The sequence below is a fragment of the Balaenoptera ricei genome, chromosome 12 (genome assembly GCF_028023285.1).
Source record: "Balaenoptera ricei isolate mBalRic1 chromosome 12, mBalRic1.hap2, whole genome shotgun sequence".
NCBI classification, from domain to species: domain Eukaryota; kingdom Metazoa; phylum Chordata; class Mammalia; order Artiodactyla; family Balaenopteridae; genus Balaenoptera; species Balaenoptera ricei.
Window position 1 is genome coordinate 83386431 of NC_082650.1, and position 14615 is coordinate 83401045.

Consider the following 14615-nt stretch of genomic DNA (forward strand, 5'->3'; position numbering starts at 1 on the left):
GTCAGAGCAGAGACAGAGTGCTGCCGTTTCAAACACTGGAACTAACACAGTAGTGTTTACGGTACTGGTGGAAACAACGATATAGCTTTGGGGAGAAAAATTGAAAATTAAAAATTACATTTTTTGTCACCAGTTTGTGAGTTACCACAATAACATGAAACACATTTCATGATTCTTTACACTTATAAAAGCTTTTAGAAGTTTATAGAGCTGATATCTAAAAAGAGTCCTTTATGTTAAAAGAATTTAATAGCAATATAATCCTTATTTTGTTACATTGAGTGGTGTGAAAACACAACAGAAAATAATTTCAGTTGCACTAGAACATAGTTAGAAAATAGTCCTTAGTTTAGCAGCCTGGGTCATATGTATTCTGTATCCTCTAACTTCTCTCATCAGCAAAGAGAAGATATGTACATCACGGTGCTGGAATAAAATAAATTCCCTCAGGAATCGGTGAATGGCTTCACAATTTTTTAACAAAATTACAGCTGACTGTAAAAAGGAGACTCACATTTCTGGTTTCATGTTTTTTCTCTTTCAAATGAGAGCTCTTACAGCCTCCAATTTAGTTACGTGTAAGAAGTTCTGCGCCTAGATTTCAGCAAAATAATTGAGTTTGAAAGAACTAGCTAATATAAAATTAAATATAAATTATTTCATAAACATAGTTACATTTAAGAGACATTTTCCGGATAAGATACTGAAATGAAACTGTCTTGTAGAATCTCCCTGCTGCAATTCATAATGAAATAAACAACAACAACAAAGGAAAAACTAGGCAAAAAAGTCCAAAGCAGCAATCAAAACCAGAAAGGGACGAAACTCAGGCTTCAAAGAGTTACAGCTAAAGAAAGAAACATGATTCTGGCATGGCAAGGCTCCTAAACCCACAGCACTCCCCAGGAGCCGTAGTGACGAGTCCATGAAATCCTGAGAATTCGCTCTAATATGCCTCAATCTGGAAAGAAGCAACCTGAGTAAGTCACCTTACATTTTCAAGTGATGATCTTTTAAATGAGAAATAGCAACCCAAGTTTGCAATGTTGTATTTTACTGCAGATTTCTTTCCTTTGTGGATACATGTTATCTAGAAAATAGCTATTATTTTATATACCCTCTAATGCACAGCACTAGAATATACAGATTATTTTTTTTTAATTTTATTTTTTTATAAAGAAGGGAGTCATTATTTTTTAAAGTATTTGTTTATTTATTTATTTATTTATGGCTGTGTTGGGTCTTCGTTTCTGTGCGAGGGCTTTTCTCTAGTTGTGGCGAGCGGGGGCCACTCTTCATCGCGGTGCGCGGGCCTCTCACTATCACGGCCTCTCTCGTTGCGGAGCACAGGCTCCAGACGCGCAGGCTCAGTAGTTGTGGCTCACGGGCCCAGCTGCTCCGCGGCAAGTGGGATTTTCCCAGACCAGGGCTCGAACCCGTGTCCCCTGAATTGGCAGGCAGATTCTCAACCTCTGCGCCACCAGGGAAGCCCTAGAATATACAGATTATTAAGTAGACTTTTGATCTAAAAGGGCTGGAATCTGTGTTTTGAATGATAAAGAGCAAAATGGCTAATATCTCCTACACATCAGCTCAGGGGGCCTGGCTCACGCTGGGTTCTACAGGACCCTTGTCCTCCTCTAGGATGTTGATTTCCAGCTGGGAGTGAGTGTCACTTCTAGAGATTTAAAAAATACAAATATCTCCTATTCCTTCTTCTATCCCCCCACCAACTGGAGTTGGGAGAGCTACATACGTATTTTTCTTAAAAATTCCACAGATGATTTTGATATGCATTCCCTGTTAAACACTTCTTTGAAATGATATTTATTTTGTGAAAAAGTATGGTCAAATAAAACTAAAATAATTGTTCCGTGGTTAAATAAATGTGGATTATACCAGGTGAAGTAAGTTTCTTTTGTGCAGAATTATACACACATTTTAATATACTAATGTGATTGTGAAATTCCAAACAGGACTATTTTGTAAGCAAAGTCTGCAAACAATGAACAAAAGGGCCATGCCAGATTCTTTAGCAAGAATATTTCAGTGCTGTCCAAACTTTTTATCCTCAGGTTCAGCATGAAAATTGTAATCTATTAAATCTGGTTACAATATGTCAGGTCATATTACATCAGAAAGAGCAAATGATTAGTCACTTTGACTTTGTTACAGAAAATATGAAGGGATATATGCATTAATCTTGTGAGTACACATTTGTTTGTTCTTTGGTTTCCCAATATTCCTTTCTGTTTGCAGAAGAGCCTTGAATTCCTGGTGGGGAATTACCATCACAAGTGGCCTTGATATGAAGGGGTTCCCAGTTTTCCCTCTTAGTGCAACTGTCAAAGGGGCCAGATTCTTCTTCTTGCCCTGGGGACATTCAATGTGTGGGCATGTGATCCACACACACTGTGCCAACCGGACACTTATTCCTAGGACTTAGCTAAGCATGTTATAAGAGGTAGGGGATGGCTAGAGTTCGGATCATCTCAAGGATACCATTTACTCTCTGAAGCGTCTAGAAAATTAGTTGATTATCACCATGGTGGAAATTTGGATCAGAGCATTATTAGTAGTATTATTCACAGTTATTTTTCCGAGATAAGGGGTGGTTACTTTACTGGTGTCGCTGAAGCAATTGGGAACATTGAGTGGTTCCCACTAGCATTTACAGCCTTCTCTTTTGTCTGCAGAAGGATGTCCCAGCCGGAAAACTGAGCCAACATAAGTAACGACTGAAAGAGGACAAGTATGTGTCAAAACAGAATATTAGAACACAATGTCTGGCCAAAGTTTATTTAGTGCAACAAACATTTATCCAGCACTTATACTCTGTGCTAGGCACTCTGTCATACAAATTATTGAAAACGAAAGGGTTTTTCATTTTTTAAAGCAATCTATCTGACTCAATTATTTTTCACGTGAGGAATTATACCACAAGAGATTAAATCTTTTCCATAAGTTTACAAAGCTGGTTAGTGAAGATCCAGGACTGAAACTCACATACACTGTCGCCTGACTCAGGGCTGCTTCTTCTGTCCCCATTAGGCTCCCCATGAAGGGCTGCTCTGTAGAGCGTGACTGTCCTCAGTCCTTGGAGGGTGAAGGCAGTGGAGAAGCAGAGACCAGATGGGATGAAAAGAAGGATTTGCCAGTGCGGGCTGTCATACATTCCTGTCAATTATTAGATCTCTTCTTTGAAAGGTTTGTAAATAAATATCATGGTCCATCTCTGGGAATCTATTTGCAGGTAGCTGGGTGGCTTGTACTCAAATTTAGAAAACGAGAGTATTGATCTTGGGCTCAGGAATGTAGACCCTGTTCTCTGATTTTAGGAAGGCCATGAATCACACTGAGTCTATTTGTAAAAGGAGCAATTGAGCCGAAATACAGGAGGACGGTCTGGGGGGTACCGCCTGTGTGGCCAGACCGCCTTACATTCCAATCCTGATTTTGTCGCTTACTAATTGCATGACTGTGAGCATATACCTTAACTCATTGTGCTTTGGTTTCTTTGCTGTAAAATGACAATAGGCTTGTCTGATTTTTGTGAGGACTGCATGAATAATAACTACTAAGCTGTTAGTACAGTGTAAGTGTTGACTTATTATTACCTGATATCTGCTGAAGTCTCTTCAAGCTAAAAAAATGTGTACTCTGTCTATAATTCAGTTCTATACAAATGTATTATAAATCTTGGTTACGATCTAAGAAAAAGCAGAACAAATACACCTGCAAAGGAGGAGAGTCACTTTAGTTGTATTTAAGGCATCTTTCTTGAGTGTCCATTATGTAGCTAACATAGTTCTGAATAGATTAGGTGACTTTCTGCTTAGAGATGGGAGGAATAACTTCAGTAACATTGTCCTTTGATTTACGATGTCCGTTGTTTCCCTTTATTTTCACTGTAAAAAAGTATATAGAGGGACAGAGATATGAAAAATTAGATCCATGCTCTCAGATCCGAACAGAAATATCAGGAAAGTGTTAAAGAGTCAAGAGAGGGATAAATAACCCTGAGGGGAATCTGAGAAGGCTTCTTAAGGAAGGTTTGAGATGCCTTTATTGTCACAAATTACCTTTCGTTTCCATGGAAAAAAGCAGACAGATGCAGCATTGGGCTTCAAGAATATACAAATTGTCTTAAATAGTGAAATGTGAACATGAATTCTTCCTGAAATCCATTCCCTAATCTGGGTTAGAAGTCAGTAAATGAGAAATTCCACGATTTTCTCAGCTCTGTGCTAGTTAGTCTCTGTTGGCTGAGCTGGCACATTCTGCCATCTTGATGAAAATTAGTTATGGTTCCCACTGAAAACCCCTCTATGCCAGGTATGTGGGGTGATTTCCTGGGATTACGGCTGACAGTTCTGTCTCAGAGTCATGGGATCCTGATTTATTGGACTTTCCTTAAGTGGAAGCTTAGTTTTGTTTGAAATTTGAGCTCTAGTATCTTCTTTGTCCAGAACCAATTGTTCCCCCCAGATGTTTAGATTTTTTTGGAAGTAACCTTGAAAGACTCCGACATAAGACTTTGACTAAGCTTGAGTCATGAGACTGTGGTGCCACCCTGCGGTGCTTTTCTTGTGCCTAAGGCCTTAGGCAGCACCCCTTCTGTATGAATACCATTTGTAGTTTGCCTACACTTTTAATAAAACCTTTTTTGCTGGAATCAGCATGACTCCTTCCAAGTTGCTGCTTGCCCAAGAAGGCAATGCCCATAAGTGCCACCATATGACCAAATCTGTTGCAAAATTGTGTCTTTGGTTTTGTTCATAGAAGCTGATGAAGAGACGTTCTCCCTGAGAACTCAGGTTATTCAAGCTCAACTGCATTTTCATCTGAGTTGAAGCTTGTTTTAGAAAGTTTTTTGAAGGCACTTTCAGCAAATACTGGAAAAAAGTTTATGTAAATAAAAATAGTGAGACATTTTAATTTTAAGAAGAAAGTCAAAGACATGTTTTCCTTGAATAATATCCCTGCTTTCCTCCTGTCTTAAAACAACACGATCACTATGATAAGGTTATACAAACATAGTCCTTAAGGAAGTGGACAGATGCTGAACATCAACACGGGAGTGGGGACTCTGGTCCATAAAAACCCTAATCTGCCAGCTGTCTGTCAACCCAGGCCTTCTTCGTCTCTGTATCTCCTATCCCCTTGCCTAGTAGAATAACTGCTCTTTGCTGGGGAACCTCTATTTGAGGGTATCAGTACACAGATGCATACTCTCTAGTACCTGAGAAATGAGTAGGACAGAATCAGTCCAAATCCACCCATGTGACTGGAAAAACAATTCCAGATGATATTGATAGCATTTTGTTTACAAAACAAATGTCATTAAACTTCTTATGACAAATCAGTTAAACTGATGGTGATTAATTTTTAAGATCCCTAAATTTGGTTTTCTTTTAAGATTTTCCTTTTATTTTTCAAAATGAAAAAAGTTCTATTATTTATTTTAAGTGTAAAATAATACATGTAAAAAATCCCAACGTTAAAGAAAAATATTATAACAACGTAAAAGTTACCTATATTCCAGTATCCAGCAATAACGTCTCCTACCATTTTAGTGACTGTCCTTCCAAATGGTTTTCCATACTACAGTTCTCAAATTGTGCTCTCAGAACCCTGGTTCAGTTAATATATTATTTTTTAATGAGAACAGTTTAGTGATAAATTAAGTCTGAGAAATACTACTTTGAACAATGTTAAGCGTATTTCTTTATTGTAACTTCCTCAGAACTTTTAATATCTGGTTATGCTGTGAGAACCACGAAGAAAAATTTAGCATACAGTAGTTCCCAAACTTCGGACACTGGAATTCCTTTTTGGAAAACAAAACCAAAAAATATGGAAAATGCTGACCTTTGAGCACTTACTCATACATTCATACACTTTATACAAATGAGGTAACAAAACTCAAACCAATCTTTACTGTGTTTTCATGTAAACTCAACAATGTGTAATGAACGTGTGCTTGTATTCATGAATAGAGATCTACATCATCATTTTTAATGGCTGTGTAATATTCCATGGAATACAAGTACTATCCTCTACTCAGCCAAATTCTCTATTAGTGAGCACTGGGGCACAAAGCCAAAATAAAGACATGCACACTAAATTTACAAAAATATCTGCAAAAACTATAATAAAATCAATAGGCAAAACGTTAAACATATCATTAATAACATGTACAAAAACACAGACAATTCACAGAAGGAAGAACAATAGACCAATAGAGACACAAAATTATGATCAACCTTACATCTATGCCATGCAAATAAGGACATCTAATTATAATGCTTTATTGATTAGATTGGCAAAGGGTAGAAAGACTAACAAAACTGAGCACTGGTGAGGATTTGAGGAAATGTACACTTTTTCCCTGTTAGTGAAAAATGTAAATTGGTACCACCTTTCTTGGGGTTAGGGTATCTATAGTTATTAAATTTTCAATGAGCATATCCTTGGAACCAGCAGGTCCACTTTAGATTACTTTTTGGCTGAAAAACCACTACCATCTTCTATAAATTATCCCCTATTGAGGTATTGCTGCAGGCTGCACAGTGTGCTAGATTTGTGGGCAAGACAAAACTCTGTTCTTTACTTTTCCTCAAGAAGCTTATGATATGCAGACTTTGAGGAAATCAAGCTCACAGAGACACCACTGGCTTTTTCACCAAAAACTTTTGAATACCCGGTAATAATAACAATGCATTTGACTAAAATCGTGATTAGAACACTGAAATTAATCAAGCTTTTTCTAAACAGAATTTTTCCTCTTTCAGTAGGGATTAAAAGAAAGTTTATATTCCCAGGAGGTCCTGACAGGGCTAGCATTTGGTACAACTGGAAATCCTTCTAGTGAGTATAGGCTAGTGAAGGGCAGGCTTCAAGTCAGTGTTTCCTTTTCTGAGACACTCTGTCTTTTCCTTCTTGTACTTAGTTACACGTCTATCTCCATCATGATTCCTTACTTCAGTCGCTGAATGGTGGCTTTTCTTTTCAGAAAAATAAATTCTGGCATAGAGGGAGACATCAACTGTATAAATAAGATAAACCCTTTCAGCTGCAAGGTCCTTGAGGGGAGGGGTTGTGTGATACTCACTGTCCTTTCCCCAGGACCCAGTGCTAAATGTCCTGCCCAAGGGGTGGACTCAGTAAAGACTTGTTGACTCTAGTTGGGCAAACCTCATGAAAGGTGATGTTAATAAACTTAGATCTTTGAAGGTGCACTTTAGGTGGAAAGCTTAACCCTGATATCCACTCCACACCCATGTTTAATAACTTTTAATAACATTTAATGACTTTAAAAGTTATTTCCTAGACGTAAATTTAAAATCACTGTATATAGAGAGTAGAAGCTTCATGGCCAAATGGAAATTTAGCTAAATGAGAATTATAAAGAGTAAATATTTGGAAATGCTTCTCAAAATCAAATTGGATCATTAAGATGGAGTATCAAGAAATAGGTGATTCCACAGATATGAAAATATAATGAAAGGAGGAGGAAAGGGGGTGAGAACAGATATGTGTTAAGTACCTTAAGTATAGTTAGTGGTTTTATGTCTATATTGCACTTAGTCCCTCCTGTGACGGTGCAAGATTGATGTTATTGTGTTTATTTTGCAGATGATGACAGAGTGGGTCACCTGGAAAGATCTGCCAAACACAGTGAAGACCGCAAATCAAAGGAACAGCATCAGAAAGATCAGTCTGATAAACTAGGATGGTTGTTCTCAAACTTTTGTATCAGGATCACTAGAAAGCTTGTTAAAACAAGTTCTCTGGGCCTCACCTTTGGAGTTTCTGTGTCTGTAGGTCTGGCATAGGGACAGAATATCTGGATTTCTAGGTGGTTCCCAGCTGAAATCAATGGAATTTGATTACTATCATCTGTATTGATTTTAGAAAAGCTTTTGAAAAATCTTTTTGTAATACCCCTTTGGTCAAGATTTTTCCAGTATTAATCCATAATTAATTTATTCATTCAATAAACAATTCACTCAGCAAATTGTTTACTCAACAAATAGAGCAATGCTGGAGATAGACATGGATTTACAGATTGAAATCTTCTCCCAGCTAATAAACGTTATTTGTTAGGAATTAAAGACAAGTTCTGATCATAAAGTCAATATAAGGTTAACAAAGAAAAAAGGAGGTTCCAAAAAATCCTTAGGTTACCTCAGGATATATTAGTATGGGTCTAATATTATAATCATGGGAAGGAACTCATTGTACACTGGGTTGCAGAGAATATCTAGATTAAGAAGTTTAATTCCAGGTGGCACTTAAAAGAGTAGAAGAGAGTCCAGGTGTCCAGAGCTTGGCTAAACCACTCCATGATATTTCTGCCGGGACATCCATTTTGTTTGGTCAAGTGTCCTGCAGGGGCTGTAAGCTGATGCCGTATCTCCCTCAATCCAGAAAGTTAACAAGAGTCTTTTTATCCAAGCCCAAGGAAGTATTAAAGGTTTTGCTGCTTGTTTGGAATGGGAAACAAATTATAAATAGTATGTTGGTATGTTATAAACTATCTTATGTGCTCCCTTATTCTGGTAATGCACACATGGGGCTTGCTGGTCTGGACTGGTTTGGATTCTGTAGGATTGTCCAGGGCCTCTGTGTTATACACCTCAGGGCACCATACCCATCAGAGTCTGTGTGCCTGGCATCCCCTAGCACTGGGCAGAGCAGAGCCAGCAAGACTGCGTATAGCCATACACTTCAGGGTTGGCAATGCAGGATATCCTGGCAAACATGGCGGACGCAGTGTTAATCCTGAATCTTACCACCTCCATCCACCACGCCCTCAACCCCCTCCCCCTCCCCATGTGTGACTCTTGCTTGTTTCCTTATATTTGCTTTTATCACTATCGAACTCTATTTTTCTGATTTTCTGGTCTTGAGTTTCCCTTAGAAGCAACATTTTAAAAAACTTTAAAAATAATATATTCAATGAATTAGTCTTTTGGACATGTGGCAACATGTAGATGCAATTCATGCCAAAATAGCTTCTTTGATAGGTGTTTCCCAAAGCAGGTATCACGTCCATTTCTTTAAGGCAGGAGGGCTTACCTCATATATTTTTTAAAGCTTCAATGTCTAAAGGCATTATTTCTAACAGAAATGGAATGCCAAAGTTGTGATGCAGACTAAAATCCCAAACAAAAGACACAGATGATCTGTGAAATTCTTGGTGTGATTTCATAATATTTTTTTCTTTTGGTTATATTTTAAGTAAACAAAATGAAATATTATCTTAAAGCATACACATTAACTTCCAAGCAAATGAAATTGAATGATAGAAACTGAGTCAGTGACCAAGAACTATTTATTTGAGGCCTGTGATGGGCCTAATACTGTTTTAAGTGCCCAGTGGTGCAGAGAAGACATAGAAGAATCATCTCTGCCCATAAGGATCTTTATATTTAGGTGGAGAAACATGCATAGACAATAATTCAAGGGTAGTGTAGAAAACACAAATTCCTTTTTTTTTAAAATATTTTAATTAATTAATTAATTAATTAATTAATTTTTTTTGGGCTCTGTTGGGTCTTCGTTTCCGTGCGAGGGCTTCCTCTAGTTGCGGCGAGCGGGGGCCACTCTTCATCGCGGTGCGCGGGCCTCTCACTATCGCGGCCTCTCTTGTTGCGGAGCACAGGCTCCAGACGCGCAGGCTCAGTAGTTGTGGCTCACGGGCCCAGTTGCTCCGTGGCATGTGGGATCTTCCCAGACCAGGGCTCGAACCCGTGTCCCCTGCATTGGCAGGCGGACTCTCAACCACTGCGCCACCAGGGAAGCCCACAAATTCCTTTTGATAGGTAAAAACATTCAGCACAGTGCCAACCAGACTGTAATCTCATCATAGGTTCTGTTAAGAACGTGGAGCCCCAGTGGAACTGACAAACAAACAAAAATCGAAGAAGAACTTTTCCACTTTACAGGTACATTTGACATCTTGCTGATTCTGAATAGTCTTGAGTAAACTAAAGATACCGTTGGTCATGCTGAGAAGGAGTAACTCCCAACCTAGGCCAAAGGCACGGCAGGGAAAACATTCTGTCCTGGCGGGAAAATAAGATGAAAGATGAAACAATAAAACACTTTCCAGGTTCAACAGAGATCTAAATAAACTGAAGAAGTGAGGAGAGAACAAGATAGAATTATGAAAAGATCAAATGGAAAAGACTTGTGGACCAGGTTGTCTCTGTGACTCACCTGGCAGTGAAACTGCTATCACATGAGACATTGAGGTCTTTGAACTCTAGTCAGTCTTCCTCCAAAGCCTGTGTTCCTACATCTTTCATCTTCCTGTGAACAGTCCGTGGAGATGTTGTTCGGAGGGTAACATGATGGAATTGCTCAAGGCCCTTCTAGGAGACACAAGACGTTAAGGAAGGGGAGGTAGAACAGGGAGATTCAAACTCCAATGGCTCAAAAACGCTGCAGGTATAGGAGACAAGGGGGCTGGTGGGGAGCAGGGCTGGGAGAGGACTGCAGGTCTGAAAGCTCCCCCTGCCAATCAGCTGCCACCATCTGTTGTCACGGGGAGATGTGGACATGCCTGTTCTCTCAGGGTTTCAAGAGGAGCCAGAAATCCAGTCGTTCATGTAAAGACATCTCTCACATTTGAAACATTGGAATTTAATTCAAGTTGGTTTTAAAAAAAAATACTGTGTAGGCTAACCAAAACATATTTCTAGTTAATAACTGACAGGTTGCAAACTCTGAGATGGTATGCCATGCTGAGCAGTCTTTATTACTTGAAGGTTTCTGCCTTTCTTTTACTCGAGAAAGCCTTTAGGGAGAAACTGGTCATCTTCCTTTGCGCTATTGACTTCAGGAAGGAGAGTGGAACTCTTTGGGAGAGAGAATGGTAATGGGTTAAAGGCTCAGAAATTGTGTGGGTCTCAATCACAGAAGCCCTAAACAGCCATTTGACTCTGTGCTAATCCGCTTGCAGTCCGTCCACCTAGAGTGTCAGCACTTGTAGGCAGAGAAGGGCTTGATATACCTTAGAACATAGTTGTAACTAGTGCAGGACAAAGCAGAAAGTGAGTGGCGAAGGAATGCTCAAATGTTGATTAAAACATTTGATGTAGATTGAGCTGTATGAAATGGGCAATATTTGATTTCTTTTGACCCAAAAAAGTCACTGTTGTGGTATTGTGACTGGCTCAAAGTCACCTCCTTTCTCAGATACGAACCCAAATAAGATGGTTAGCCTTGAGCATCAGAAGATATTTTGGGGGGAATTTAACATGATGAATAAAAGTGTGGGCTATGGAGCGAGACTGCCTAGGTTTGAAAACTGGCTCTGCCATTTTCTAGCTGCTTTGCCTCAGTTTCCTCATCTGTGCAATGGGGCTAAAAGTAGAACCTACCTTCTATTGACATTGTGAGGGTGAAAGGTGTTATTGAACATGACATTTAAGAATCGTGCTGGGCACTTATTAAGCTCTTAGTAAAGGAGAGCTATGATTTCCATGTTCTCTTTCTCCACTTCTCATAATCTGTCTGCTTAGGAAAGTTCACTTTAGACACCTTACCCAGTCTAGCTTTCCCCTGACAGCACTTCAAAATGACCTATTCATCTCCTTATCCAAATTTCTTTCCCAACAGCTGTAATCTTAATTTTCACAAGAAATGTAGTTGGATAGGTTATGACTGAGACCAGTTTAGAGGTGACTTTTCCCTGTGGCATTTGCATTTTAAATAAAACTCTTGAGGAAGCAATCTTTTGTTTCCCAAACCTGCCTGATGGCAAGAAATACTCAAGGCTGTTCAACCTTCTAATCCCATCCTTGGAGATTCAGGCTTAGGTGGTCCAGGATGGGCTCTGGGAATCTATATTTTAAATAACTACCTCAGGAATTAATATTTTGGGGGAAGTTTGAAAAAAAAAACGATTTTAGGCCAAATAACTCAATTTCTGATGATTACATGCCATCCTCTATGATTGGTATCTTTTTTTCTTCTTTCTTTGGGGGGAGTTTGTTCTAATGGCCCTTAAATCACAAATATGGGCCACTCTCTTGTCCCTCCACACTGATAAACTGAGATCTTAATTTTGAAATTAATTGTGTAATTCTAAAATAAGTTACTCTGTCATAAAGTCTGCAAGCAGAGGATCTTGCTTGTGATCGTTGCTGATAAAAATACTCTTCAGACGAGTGCTATTCAAGGTGAGAAGGAACAATAGCACTTGCTTCACCTGGAAACTTGTTATACATGTTATCTCCTTTGGCTTCACCTTGGACCTCCTGAATCATAATCTGCATTTTAAAGTGTCCTTGGGTGATTCACATGCATATTAAAGTTTGAGAAGCATAGCCTCAGAGCATGAGAAGACCTTTCTGACACATTTAATTTACTCAATATAGTTTGATTAGCAGTGATATTTAAAAATGTTGTCTTCTGTATTCTTGATGTTCTCTTTTTAAATAAGGTAATTTTGTGTTTTGTATTTTGACAAAATCATTTTATTATTTTTTATTTTTAATTTAATTTTTATTTTATATTGGGGTATAGTTGATTTACAATGTTGTGTTAGTTTCAGGTGCACAGCAAAGTGCTTCAGTTATACATATATTTATATACATTCTTTTTCAGATTATTTTCCCATGTAGGTTATTACAGAATACTGAGTAGAGTTCCCTGTGCTATACAGTAGACAATATCATTTTAGATGAAAAGAAAAATATTTGATTATATATTTCTATCTGTAAAGAACCTCTCCTGTAGTTTAAAATGTCTTCCATATGTGTGATACTTTAAACCGTGCACTTTAATGAAAAAAAAAAAGAACATGTAGATAACCACTATGAAAGTTAGCTCAACAAAAGTTCCAAGCATACATTCCACATGTGGCAACTTATAGAAAAGCACACTAGCATATGATCTATGTTGATGTATCTGTGGTTTCCTTGCAGACTATGTCCTAGCCACCTCTCTAACCTTTTAATGAAAAGTTACAGAGGAAAAATTAAACCTAGTTCAGATCAGTGACATTTATTTACTAGATAGTATTAATTTCTTCATGTTTAGTAGGGAGAGGTGCTTACATTTTTCAAAAAATCAAGCTGACTTAGATATATGTGATAAAAATTAACATTGTCTTTATGTCTTCTTAATTTTTACCTTTTATTCACCTACTTCCAGCCCCCAACCATCTCCTGTAGGGTATGTCCCACATACAGTAATTGCTCATTTAATACTTGTTGAGTTGAAATTGAATTGTCTCACTCATGGACTCTCCTTTTATGCTCTTTGTCCCGTATCAATCTTTTCAGTCTAAATACACATATAATCCTTGTGGTCCACACCATCGTTAAATATGAAAGAGTGAGTCAGCTCTCTGTGGACACTTACTAAACACTCATTGAAGATTATGTTGTTTTTACAGAGTATGTTTCTTTGAGGAGAAACATGAACAGGACAACATGCTTACATGAATTTTTAGTCTATTTTTAGTCTGTTTTGATATGCATCAACTGATTCAGATGAAGCGTGTTATTTCACGTAGGAAGAAGAAGCTACTGAGTCAAGTGTCCAGAGAACATATGTTGTTTTACCAGAAAGGTAATCAGTTTCTTTCAGTCATCCACACTTTCAGGGGAACATATACTGGGAGAGGAGGTGTCTGGTTATAATTTCAAGTATCAGGAATCTCATGGTTTAAATAAGGGCAACCACAGATCACTGGTATTGCTGTTTTACTTTTGAAAACCACGACTTCTCTTTCTACCCATATTTGTAAGTCAGATCTATATGAAGAATTGGTTTGTTTAAAATAAGATTTTAGCTAATACAACCAACAACCTAGAAAGAGAATTGTTACTGCTTCTTAGAGTTGAAACTGACTTGGGAATGTCTGTATCATCAAAATATTGTTAGCATGGCTCTAGTATAAAGTTCAAAGTATGGTGAGGTGCAAAGCATATAGTCAACACAAATTGGGATGGTACATAGATGACATCATGTATATAAATATAAATATTGTCTTATTTTATGATAGCCATAAAATTTTTCATAGCTCTTCACTGTGTGTGTCTATATTAAAAAAAACCCCTTCTTTAAAAAATTCAAACAGTATTGAAATTAAAAACATCTGGGGGAAGGGTTTTCTTGAAAATTTATTAATTTCATGGTACTTCATTATATTTCCAGAATATCTTACATTTAAAAACCAAATTACCTATATATTCCAACACAAAGACAGTAGGCTCAAGTTCATTATATGGTAAAATGCCAAGACAGCTGTTTTTACAATGATCTTGGACATTTCTTTTCTAAGGGAATAGAAAAGTATTGGAGAAAAACATATTTAAAATGAGAAATCTGATAAACAAATTGCTTCCATATTTTTCTAGTTAGGAAGAAAATGTGATACATAATTATACTATTGTGAATTGTAAGCTTAAATTTTTTTTAAATGAAAGAATGCTACACATGGTGATGTAAGGCTGAGAACCCCTTATGAACTCATTCTTGGATCTACTGCCTCTTCTGGATGAAGCCTGTCTGTGCTGTCCAGTAAGGAGCCGCTAGATGTAGGGGACTCTTAGGCACTGAAAGTGTGACTACCAAGACTAAAACAGTGAATT

The 14615-nt window shown here is 37.9% G+C and overlaps 1 long non-coding RNA gene across 1 annotated transcript; it reads left to right on the plus strand.

The window, feature by feature from the left end:
• Positions 1 to 861: 861 nt before the first annotated feature.
• On the plus strand, positions 862 to 8024 carry LOC132376447 (uncharacterized). The gene is made up of 4 exons (XR_009506302.1): positions 862 to 980; positions 2697 to 2752; positions 3052 to 3207; positions 7639 to 8024. It is a non-coding gene; the product is annotated as an uncharacterized LOC132376447 (long non-coding RNA).
• Positions 8025 to 14615: the final 6591 nt, after the last annotated feature.